Source organism: Clytia hemisphaerica, unplaced genomic scaffold (genome assembly GCF_902728285.1).
Source record: "Clytia hemisphaerica strain Z4C2 unplaced genomic scaffold, Clytia hemisphaerica genome assembly, whole genome shotgun sequence".
NCBI classification, from domain to species: Eukaryota; Metazoa; Cnidaria; class Hydrozoa; order Leptothecata; family Clytiidae; genus Clytia; species Clytia hemisphaerica.
Genome location: NW_027103595.1, coordinates 1,736,488 through 1,748,486, shown reverse-complemented (window position 1 = coordinate 1,748,486; position 11,999 = coordinate 1,736,488). Strand labels below are relative to the sequence as shown.

Here is an 11,999-nt window from a genome sequence, read left to right as displayed (position 1 = left end):
GTTTTTGATCTATAAAACTAAAAATAGAGAGGATGGAAGGGAATAAAAAATCTAAAAGATTCGATTACTCGAAATACATTTTGTATTCCACAATCTATCTTTGTTAAATTCAAATTCATTGTCATTTCGCTAAAAACTAAAAACTAAGGTAGAGCTTGTAGTTTCCTTAGGTTTTTCACACATTTTTTTAGAACAAACCATACGAGAACAGAAGGCTTCGAGGGCTAAAATAGTAACAATAAGTTAAGAAACATTTCTTGACATTTTAAGGCCTTATGGACTCAAATAATTGTAGAAAATACTCACTTAATGCTAATAGTGAAAAGGGAACATTTTAAGAAGATTTTAAGGCTCAACTAAAAAACAAAAGATCTGAAGGCTTCGAATTTTTAGATGTTCTTATAAAAAACACAACACATATTTCGTTGAAAAGATTCTCGATTGCACAATGTACAATGTACAAAAATAATCGAAGTAACGAAAGTGCCAAATGAATTTCAAATTTTGAAATTTGAAAAGAAGTAAAAATTTTCAAATTTCAAAATTTGAAAAATGAAAAATACAAAAAAATTTTAATTTTCAAATTTTGAAATTAAAAAAATTGCTTTTACCCCAATCGACGTAATAAAAGTGCCAAAAGAGGTTTTTAAATTTTAAGTATGAATAAATTGAGCTATTCCATTTTTAAACTGTACAGGGGTATTGACGAAATTTTCAAGGGGGGTCTAAGCCTTGATTTTCCAAGGGGTTTTTGTTCCTTTTTCAGCTTTTCCAAGGGGGTTTTGGGGGTTATTCAAGATTTATAGGGGGTTCTCCCCTCATAAACTGACATCAGTTGTTTTCCAGCCCTTTTTCACAAAATTTAGTTTTCCAGAGGGTTTGTATCCCAATTTCCAGGGGATAATTTGCTATTCAATATTTCCAGGGGGGCTAGTGAAAAAAGTTCGTCAATATCCCTGTATAATTTTTTTTAGAATAGCCCATTAGAAGGTTAGCAATCTGTGTTGACGTCAACAGGAGGTACACTAAAAGTGCAATAATCACCTAAAGCCCTGCAATTCGAGTGATTCTATCTTTGAGAGAATTGATTGGTTGATTAACGTCACGTGACCCGTCAATAGACTTTTTGTTCCTAGTATACAGAAGTGTGATTTGCACACACTGTAACATCATAATTTGACCTTAAGAACGTTTAGGTAATCAACTTTACCATATAAGGCAAAGAAACCACGTTATGGGGGTTTAGAACGATGTTTACTTTCGACTAATATAGCCTAATATCTGAGACAATATGCAAAAAACAGGTGGATATTTTGTCCCTTCAATTTCACGAATATGTTTTTTCAAAGATAATTCTATTAGTTTGCTTCTTAAATTTCAGATAAATGAAAAAAGTGTGACAAATATAATTTTTAAAATTTAAACCTTTAATTGGCACTTTTATTACAACGAGCTTTGTCCAATTTTAAGCAATACTAAACATTTTCCATTTTTCATTTTTCAAATTTTGAAATTTGAAAATGTTTACTTCATTTTAAATTTCAAAATTTGAAAATCATTTGGCACTTTCGTTACTTCGATTAAAAATGATATAATGAATTGTAATCGTTAAAATAAATGTTCAAAGAATAATTGTTTAAAAGACTTTTCTGATTGTTCAAAATCTTGTTTATGACGTCTGCTCTTTCTCTTATTGTTTTGTAAATTAGATCTTTTGACGCTGTTATGTTTCTATCATTTCCGCTTTAAAATAAGTTTCTATTCTAATCGGATCTATTGAATCTTCTCGAAAGAAATGGTGTATTTTTATTAATAATATGAATTCTAGAATCTTTGGCCCACTTGGTTTCACCCGAAGATAACTCGAAAGTTCAAATAATGTACTACAATTTCAAGTTACGTAACTCGAAAGATGAAATTTAAAATTTATTTTCGAGTTACGTAACTCTAAAACAAAATTTTAAAAAAATATTTCGAGTTACAAAACAACAGAAAAAAACTTTTTTGAGTTAAAAAGCCCACTTATGACGTCATAAATTGAGACTTGTGACGTCACATTCGTCGTAACTCGGGTTTTTGTAACTCGGGTTTTTGTAACTCGATTTTTTGTAACTCGGGTTTTCCGGGCCTCTTTAAAGCAAATGTGAGATAGATATTCGAATATTTCTTTATTCTTTGTATATAACATATACATGCGTATAACATTGAAAAGATAATTTTTACATGTGTGATATAGATGTAATATATGATACAAGTATTACAGGTCTGTGTTATACACGGCATAAAACGCGAAATCACGTGGTAAGCACGTGGGTATATTTTTAGCTTTAAAATAATTCTATATAAATACAAGAGCCACAAAGATGTGGTTAAATATTTCCTCCAATAGCTCAGAGCATAGATTGTAGTCGCAGTCGAACCCCACAGATTATCCTAAAGCCCCAACTTAGTAACTTAGATTTATTAAAGCCTTTATATTAAAGCAATATCCGATGCAAAACAAAATTTAACCATATTCCTGCTAAAAATTGTCTTTATTTCATAGACATGTTCACAGATGATATAAGTCTAAAAACTTGTTAAAAAATTGCATGCAAATGATAACCATTTTAACACAAAGAAAAATGTATTTTATTCAACTAATATTGTTTTTTACCTTCATTAAGGAAATAAAATCTTAGATTTACAAGTTGATATTATTCTAAGACTCATCCGAGTAAGAAAGTGCCAAAATATCTTGAGACTGTCTACTAAGGGACTAATATGGAAATATGGCAATATGAATTTGGGAGATATCGAAATATGTTGTACACATTAGTTTCATATGAAAAACTTCCTTGTCATCAATATTTTAAACCACCATATTATACCATCCACAAGTAAAAAGTTACTTAAAAATGGATCTCATTCTTTACAGATTTAGATTTCCAGTGCATAACATCTGTTACATTAGTATTCATGTGATAATATACCAAATTGTCAACCTTGAAATTGTCACATTTAGTTACAGTATTGCTGAATATTTATAACACTTTCCAGCAAACTTTTTTGTGAAATTTGTGTCTTGATAAACTAAACTCCATGACATTTGTATCATTGATCATTAAATCACATCTTGGAACAATAGAGTTCCTTGGTTCAATTATTGCAAGAATGTTTATCTTTGTTCATATTCTCATTGTGTGCAACATTATCATTACATCATTGCCAGCAAGTTACATTGTATTGTCAGCTTTAGAGGTCGTCAAACTTTGTTGAATTTGTAATCCTGGCACCTGAATGTGAAAGGAAAGAAAAATTCAAAATTTCATAATGGGAAATAATCTCTTTACAGTAATCAATGCCAAATGTGTGGTCATTCGCTGAAATCTCCCAAAAAAAAGGCTTTAAAAGGGTGAGACTCTGCTTGATGGTTTGAGCTATGTTTGCCATGCATATAAACTGAGCCATTAAAACAATTAAAGAAGTTTACGGGAACGTACAAAAAGGACCACAGGGTACGTACAATAAGGTACACTGGGAACATACAATAAGGTTCACGGGGAACATACAATGAGATTCACGGGGAACATACAATAAGGTTCACGGGGAACATACAATAAGGTTCACAGGGAACGTACAATAAGGTACAAGGGGAACGTACAATAAGGTACAAGGGGAACGTACAATAAGGTACAAGGGGAACGTACAATAAGGTACAAGGGGAACGTACAATAAGGTACACGAGGAACGTACAATAAGGTACACTGGGAACGTACAATAAGGTTCACGGGGAACATACAATAAGGTATACTGGGAACGTACAGTAAGGTTCACGGGGAACATACAATAAGGTATACTGGGAACGTACAATAAGGTACACTGGGAACGTACAATAAGGTACGCTGGTAACATACAATAAGGTACACGGGGAACGTACAATAAGGTATACTGGGAACGTACAGTAAGGTTCACGGGGAACATACAATAAAGTATACTGGGAACGTACAATAAGGTACACTGGGAACGTACAATAAGGTAGACGGGAACATAAAATAAGGTTCACGGGGAACGCACAATAAGGTACACAGGGAACCTACAGGGAACCTACAATAAGGTATATACACAGGGAACATACAATAAGGTACTGGGGAACGTACAATAAGGTACATGAGGTACGTACAATAATGTATATATACGGGGAACGGCACAATAAGATATACTGGAACAACGTACAATAAGCTACACGGGGAGCGTACAAAAAGGTACCCAGAAACACACAAAAAGGACCAACGGAGAGCGTACAAAAGGTACCTTGAAAGCATTCAAAAAGGACCATGGGTAGTGTACAAAAAGGACCACACAAAACGTACCCAGGACCATGCCGACGCACCGGACTTAACGAACACCGGACTTATTTTGTCCGGCAGTCAGGCACATCCTGGCAAATGAACGGGGTATTTTTCACTTGCGACCATTGGCAAATGAACGGGGTCGAAAACGAAAGTGACGTAATAGTGCCGAATACCCAGTTTAATTGAACCGGGTTGGAAATATTTTGCTTCATTTCAAAGAACTGCATAGATGAAATTTTTTTTCCATGGGTCAATTTTGTCTTCGAAGATTGAAGAAACTTTTAATGAAAAAATAAAGTTCCCAGTTTTCTTCCTTTTTTCCCTTTTTCAGTTTGAAGTTCATTTTTAATCATTTTCACGCTTTTAGCCTGAGACGTCCTATCTCATTTACACTGGGTGACGAATACCCCATGCAAATGCTCACCCCGTTCATTTGCCAGGATGTGCCTGACTGTCCGGTGTAGCGAAAGGATACTTTTTGCCACCGGACAAATACACCAGACAGTACGGTGCGTCGGCAGGGTCCTAACGTACCACAGGATCCCAGAGAGCGCACACAAAAGATACAAGGGAGACGACCCTCGACATGGCCCGAGAATTCTCGGGCCTCTTCGGGCCATGTTCGGGCCGGGGAGTCCCTATCAATTCTTTTGGCCCGAACATGACCCGAGTCAAACCAAGTTTTTCTCAAAGAAAATGTTAAAAAAATTCAGTCCTGAAATAACACGCCTGTTTAAATCATGTTTTCAAAAATTGGCCCGAGTGTGGCCCGTGCGTGGCCCGCGTGTGGCCCGAACACAGCCCGAAATCTCGGGCCATACTCGGGCTTTACGCGAATTCCAATAAAAGTTTTGGCCCGAGAATTCTCGGGCCATGTCGAGGGTCGTCAAGGGAGGGGAGCATACAAAAAGGTAAACAGGGAGTAAAAGCATCTATTATGATCTAGTTTTCTTTTTACCATCTGGCATCAAGGCTAAAAATGGGGCACTGAGAAGAGTGCAAGCTTTTCCAAGTTTTGACCATTAATATCTAGACAATATATACATGATGGAAATCAGAAAGAAATTTATGCTCACCTTCTTCTCAAGTCAAGATAGGAATGGATTGGATTTCCATGTGTTTCAGCTTCTTTCTCCACCCTTCTTCTTCTCCTTATGGGAAAAATAAATTCAGCACACACGAGAGAAACTCAGGCAGTCCTCTGAGCTTTACACACAATCATTTGTTTTATGAAAAGCTGGTAAAAACCCCTGCCATATTATTGATAGAAGGATACTATTTTCTTCCCCGTTAAATCTTCGCGACGATTTTTAGTCACGTGACTGAAGAGTCTAGTCATAATGTGCAGCACGAATAAAGAAAACATTAACATCGAAAATGGACGAAGAAAAGACGGAAAAAGGCCGTTTTAACAAATATTCCCCTATAGTAGGGAAATATTTAAAAATACCTTTGGAATTATATTTTTGACATCAACAACTGTTTTTCAAACATTTTCTTTGTGTTTTACCGTAATTGAAGCTGAGCTGTCAACACTGACCTGTGACCTGTGACCCGTGACCTGTGACCTGTGACCTGTGACCTGTGTTTTACACTAACCGGTTTGTGTAAACCGCAGGATACAGGTCACAGGTTACAGGTTACAGGTTACAGGTCAGTGATGACAGGTTGACTCTAATCAATGCTATTGCAGAGGAAAATCTTTGGAAAACACAAAGAATTATCAAAAACATAATTCTCAAGCAATTTCATCCATATAGAGGCCCGGAATTCCCGAGTTATTTTTTCCGAGTTAAAAAACCGAGTTAAAAAAAACCGAGTTATCCCGAGTTATGACGTCATTTTTGGAATTTAGTGACGTCATTTTTCATTTCATAACTCGGTTTATTTTGCTTCCTTTAACTTTCCGAGTTATTTTCCATTTTTTAACTCGGGAATTTTTGCTTCCTTTAACTTTCCGAGTTATTTTCCATTTTTTAACTCGGGAATTTTTGCTTCCTTTAACTTTCCGAGTTATTTTTCATTTTTTAACTCGGGAATTTTTTCTTCCTTTAGCTTTCCGAGTTATTTTTGAATTTTGAACTCGGGAATTTTTGCTTCCTTTTCCAGTATCTTTCACTTCACATTCCGCAGAATGGGGTTTGATGTTCGAATTATTTTTATACAAAGACGGGGGTAAACATTCGAATAACAATATACCTTCAGGTCAACATTTAAAGACTTTCCACTTTGAAAAAGTTGCGTATTTGACCCCCGGAATGTTTTTTACCCGCAAGTCTAATTAGAGCCTTATGACACAAAAAGATTCGAATTCATAATTCGAATGTTTTGCAAAGGTCACACGCGCGCCGGAAACTTTCGAATGTTTTTCTGTAAGTTGATTTGGTGTGTGTTTGCACTCTGACAGTTTTATTTATTTATTTTTTAACATCTCTCATAAAAATCTACGAATAGTCTGTGAAATGATTGATTCAAGAAACGTTGAAACGTTGGTGATTCATTCAAAATTTTTACAGCGAAGTGGGAAGGACTCAGTGAATTTTTTTGAGAATCTTGTTATGTCACTTAAGAATACTGTAAGTGTAGGGAGGAAATATAAATTTTGAAATAGCTTTATCTCATCACTTACCTGCTGTATTTTTTGAGATTTTATTTATGCTGTAATATTTTTGAAGGGCTTACACTTTGTTTATCTAGCAGGTTTTAACTTCAGTTCTTGCTTTTCAATTATTCACTTGTTCTAGTTCTAGTTCTATTAAGTGATCACATAATACGCTAACGTACATTATCATGATATTGAAAATAAAAAGTTATTAAAAATACCTAATAAAATGAAAACAACTAAAGCTAAAAGTGGCTGCAAGAAGAAGTAGTGAGATAGCGAAGTAGCGAGATATCACTGAAGCTGAAAGACACCACCACAAGGATTTAGAATAGTATGTAGTAAGCGAGAGGCTAAGATGTGATAATGTAGACCTGAAAGACTTGTGATTTGATGAAGTTAATAAGATATAAAATATACATTTAAATTTTTATATAATATATAAATATGATTACTTAAAATTAAATATTATGATTCAGTATTATGTTTAATATAAGCTAAAAAGAAAGGAGAAACATATAGTAAATAAATAACTTTTTCCTTGAATGCACGACCTAGCTGCTGAGCTGAATAGAAAAAGAATAGAATTAGTGAGAGTTTGAGATTAGAGGATGATGACTAGATTGAGACTAGATACTAAGGCACAGCAGGAATAGAGCTAAAATAAAAAGCTTGAAATCAGGAGGAGTTATGAGCAAGTGAAGGAAAAATGTAAACAATTAAAATGATACATACAAGTTAAGTATAGTGCTCATTGACACCTTTACAAAAAGAATCATAATTTAACTCAGATATGAGATTCACGGGTAATTCATTCCACAGGCGGATGGTTGACGGGAAGTAACTGAATTCATATGTTTGAATCCTTGCATTGATTGGAATAAGTTTAAGATGAGTGTTACGTGCACGAGGTGCAAGAGCGGATAAAGATTCAACTTTGCCATGAAGAATTTTATGCATGAATTTAACTTTATTTGCTGTTCTCCTGGTTTGAAGGGTTTTAAGTTCAAGATTACGAAGCATCAATGAGGGACTACTCATTTGCCGCCAGTCATTCGAGATGAAGCGTGCGGCTTTCCTCTGAACCATTTCCAGCTTATAGATGTTGGAGGCTGAGTGAGGGTCCCATACGACTGATCCATATTCCAGGATGGGTCGGACATAGGTTTTGTAGCATTGAAGCTTTGTATTTGGGTGACATGATCTGAGATTCCTTTGTATGAAACATCGAGTTTGGTTGGCTTTCTTAACAGTATAGTCGTTATGGACATTCCAGGAGAGCTTTTTGTGGATATACACACCTAGATATTTCGCTGAGTCAACAACTTCAAGTACTTGGTTGTGCATTGAATATGGTTGAATGATAGTATTACGCTTGTTGGTGATTCGTAAAACTTTACATTTGTCCGGGTTGAACTCCATTGACCATTCATGTTCCCAATTCATGAGTTGGTTTAAGTCTTCCTGAAGGCTTATGGCATCATTAATGGAGTCAATGACTCTGTAAATGAGTGCATCATCAGCAAACAATCTTATTTTACATTTAACCAATTCAGGAAGATCGTTTATGTAAACTAAAAACAGAAGAGGGCCGAGGACTGTGCCTTGAGGAACTCCAGAGATAACATTAGCTTTTTCAGATGAAAAAGTTTTTTGTGGTCAACTTTATCAAAAGCCTTTGAAAAGTCAAGTAGAATTGAGTCGATTTGCTTGGCTTCGTTCAGGGACTTAGCAAGGTCTTGGATGGTTGTTACAAGTTGTGATTCACATGACCGATGTTTCCTGAAACCATGCTGGCTATCTGTCAGAATGTTGGTGTTGTCAAGGTGGGCCATAATGTTGCTGTGTAAAATATGCTCCAAAATTTTACAGGATATGGAGGTAAGACTGATAGGCCTGTAGTTACAGGCTTTGGATTTGTCGGTTTTACCAGGTTTGAACACAGGGGCAACCAGGGCATACCTCCAGTCATCCGGGATGGAAGACTGTTTGAGTGAAGCTTGCATCACTAAGGTAAGACCAGGAGATATTTGGTCAGCAAACTCATTGAGAAATCTTGATGAGACACCATCTGGACCAGCAGCTTTGTTAGGATTGATATCGTTAAGGAGTTTCCGAACACCAGGTTCTGTGATATTAATTTCTGGCATGGGTGTATTCGCTTGACCCTGCAGGGGTGGGATTCGATCGTCAGGAATGGAGAAGACATTTGAAAACTGTTTGTTGAGGATGTTCGCTTTCTTGGTGTTATCAATGTGTAAGCTGCCATTGTCTCGCAGGGGTGCTACTCCATCATTTTCACATTTACGGGATTTTATGAATCGAAACAGTTTCTTAGGATTATTTACCCCATCTGGGCTTACACAGTTTTTGACAAAGTTATTGAATGCTGATTTGCAAGCTTTCCTGCATTCGTTTGTTAGCTTTTTGAAGCGATCCCAATCTGCAGGTTTTGATGATTTTTTGGCTCGCTTGTAGGCCCTCTTCTTTCGCCGAGATAACCTTTTACATTTCTGTGTTATCCAAGGTTGAGAATAACGACTTGATGTGTATTTTGAAGGGACGGATAGCATGGCATTTTCGATAAGAGCTTTGAGGGCTTTCCACATGTCATTAACAGGGGATTCAGAGTTGTAAGTAGTGGTAAACTCAGCAATTTCAGCAGAGATTTGATCTTTGATGGACCCAATGTTTGCTCTGTTCCACATTAAGATTTTGTGTTTGCTAGATTTGGATCGAATAGGATGACATACCATGTCAAGAAGAACAGCTGTTTCGTGGTCACTGAAACCTGGGTGAGGGGCTATTCTGCTGACAAAAGTTGCTCGATTTGTTGCGATGATGTCAAGAGTGTTTTCCTGACGTGTAGGAAACTTGACTAGCTGCTCTAAGCCACAATCGTCAAAAGTCTCGAGGAAGCCTTCGCTGATGTTCTTTTTGTAATTATTGCTAACAATAGTGTTATTGTTCCAGTCTATATCTGGAAGATTTGTATCACCACCAAACCAATGTGGAGAGTTTTTGAATGTTCTATTCAGATCTTTGATTTCATTACATATGTTGGTAGCTACAAGAAGATTGGAATCAGTAGGTCTGTAGCACGAAGTGATGATTACTGGGTGTTTATGTGTCTGGATTTTGATTGAGACAAGTTCGCATGTCTCTGATTTTTTGACCTGTTCTGCAATGAGTTCTCTTTTAACAATTATGATCGCACCACCTTTGGAGTTATCTTTTATTCTGTCACGGCGAAAGCACTTGTATGTTTCAGGTAAAAATTCATTATCCTTGATACAGGGATCTAAGTGGGTTTCAGATCCAATGATAACATCAATGTTATCATCGAATAGCGCATCTTCAAGGAGTTCTTTCTTGTCCCAGATACTACAAAAGTTTATGCATAAGATACGGAGTTGTTTGGCTAATAGCTTTGGTGTGTTATCGCTGGCATTAGAGATGTTTGAATCAGTTGAGGAGTTGAGGGTATTGTCGAATAATGATGGGCTGATATTTTTGATACCACAGTTGCAACATTCCCAGGTGAGATCAGGAGTTGATTCATAAGCTTGGTAGATAAGACTGTTCATTTCAATACAATCTTTGTGGAACCATTGGTCACACGAGTCACATGCTATTGCTCTTTGACCCCATTTTACAGCTTTGTAACACTCGCCACATGGAAATTTAATTGGACGAGCTGGTCCTGGGTTGGTTTCAATTTGACCACTAAGGATCAGTAACAAGTTGATCAGATGATATTGTTTTCTGGGCTGAATTTTTGTATGGATCATGTTGTACGAAATAGTGAAGAACACTTCTTTGGTGAATATATCCCCATCAGGAATGAATGTAATGTCAGTGTTGAATACATATCTGTCTTTGATGTTGTTAGGTTTCAGCCAGATTGTTGAATACAACACAATCGTCAAGAGCTTGTGTAAATACATTGTTAAGATCAGAACAGAACAAGAACTTTTCGCTTCAGGAAAGCGCAGGTTGATCGCAACCCTGGTGATGCTGACTTATTGATGGGTGTAACACAGCATTTACCCATGAACTTTTCGCTTCAGGAAAGCGCAGGTTGATCGCAACCCTGGTGATGCTATGGCTTATTGATGGGTGTAACACAGCATTTACCCATGAACTTTTCGCTTCAGGAAAGCGCAGGTTGATCGCAACCCTGGTGATGCTGACTTATTGATGGGTTTTACAGCATTAACCCATGAACCATACTTTTTGAGATTTTGTATTATATCTTGTATTCTCCTTCTTGTTATATGTTTTCTCTAAAAAAAAGAAGAAAGGCTTAGACTCAAATTTGGAGTAATCGGTGTTTCTTTTTAATTGTTTGTTGATTATTCATTTTATTAAGAAGGTTAAGGTTTTTCTAGTAGGTAATGGATGGTTATGTCTTTGATTTAGGTTGGTATGGGATCAATAGATTAAAACTGGTGTTTTTTTATGCAGAAAAATAACTCGGAAAGCTAAAGGAAGCAAAAATTCCCGAGTTAAAAATTCAAAAATAATTCGGAAAGCTAAAGGAAGAAAAAATTCTCGAGTTAAAAAATGGAAAATAACTCGGAAAGTTAAAGGAAGCAAAAATTCCCGAGTTAAAAAATGGAAAATAACTCGGAAAGTTAAAGGAAGCAAAAATTCCCGAGTTAAAAAATGGAAAATAACTCGGAAAGTTAAAGGAAGCAAAAATTCCCGAGTTAAAAAATGGAAAATAACTCGGAAAGTTAAAGGAAGCAAAATAAACCGAGTTATGAAATGAAAAATGACGTCACTAAATTCCAAAAATGACGTCATAACTCGGGATAACTCGGTTTTTTTTAACTCGGTTTTTTTAACTCGGAAAAAATAACTCGGGAATTCCGGGCCTCATCCATATAAAACCATTTCAAACATCAAAATTTGATTTAACCATGTGCTTTTATCGATCTTTCGCAGTTTGCGCCGTGTATAACGCAGACCAGAAAATATTTGATTATTATTATATTATCTATATATTAATAGTATAACGCGTATGTCATTTTGTTTTCTGTCTGTGTGTCACTTTCGAT

At 36.0% G+C, this 11,999-nt stretch overlaps 1 long non-coding RNA gene across 1 annotated transcript; it reads right to left on the bottom strand.

Moving 5' to 3' along the window:
- Nucleotides 1-2,521: 2,521 nt before the first annotated feature.
- Nucleotides 2,522-5,609, bottom strand: LOC136801669 (uncharacterized). Its single transcript, XR_010845890.1, has 2 exons — nt 5,411-5,609; nt 2,522-3,275 (listed from the first exon to the last, which is right to left on the bottom strand). It is a non-coding gene; the product is annotated as an uncharacterized lncRNA (long non-coding RNA).
- Between the last annotated feature and the right edge of the window lie 6,390 nt (nt 5,610-11,999).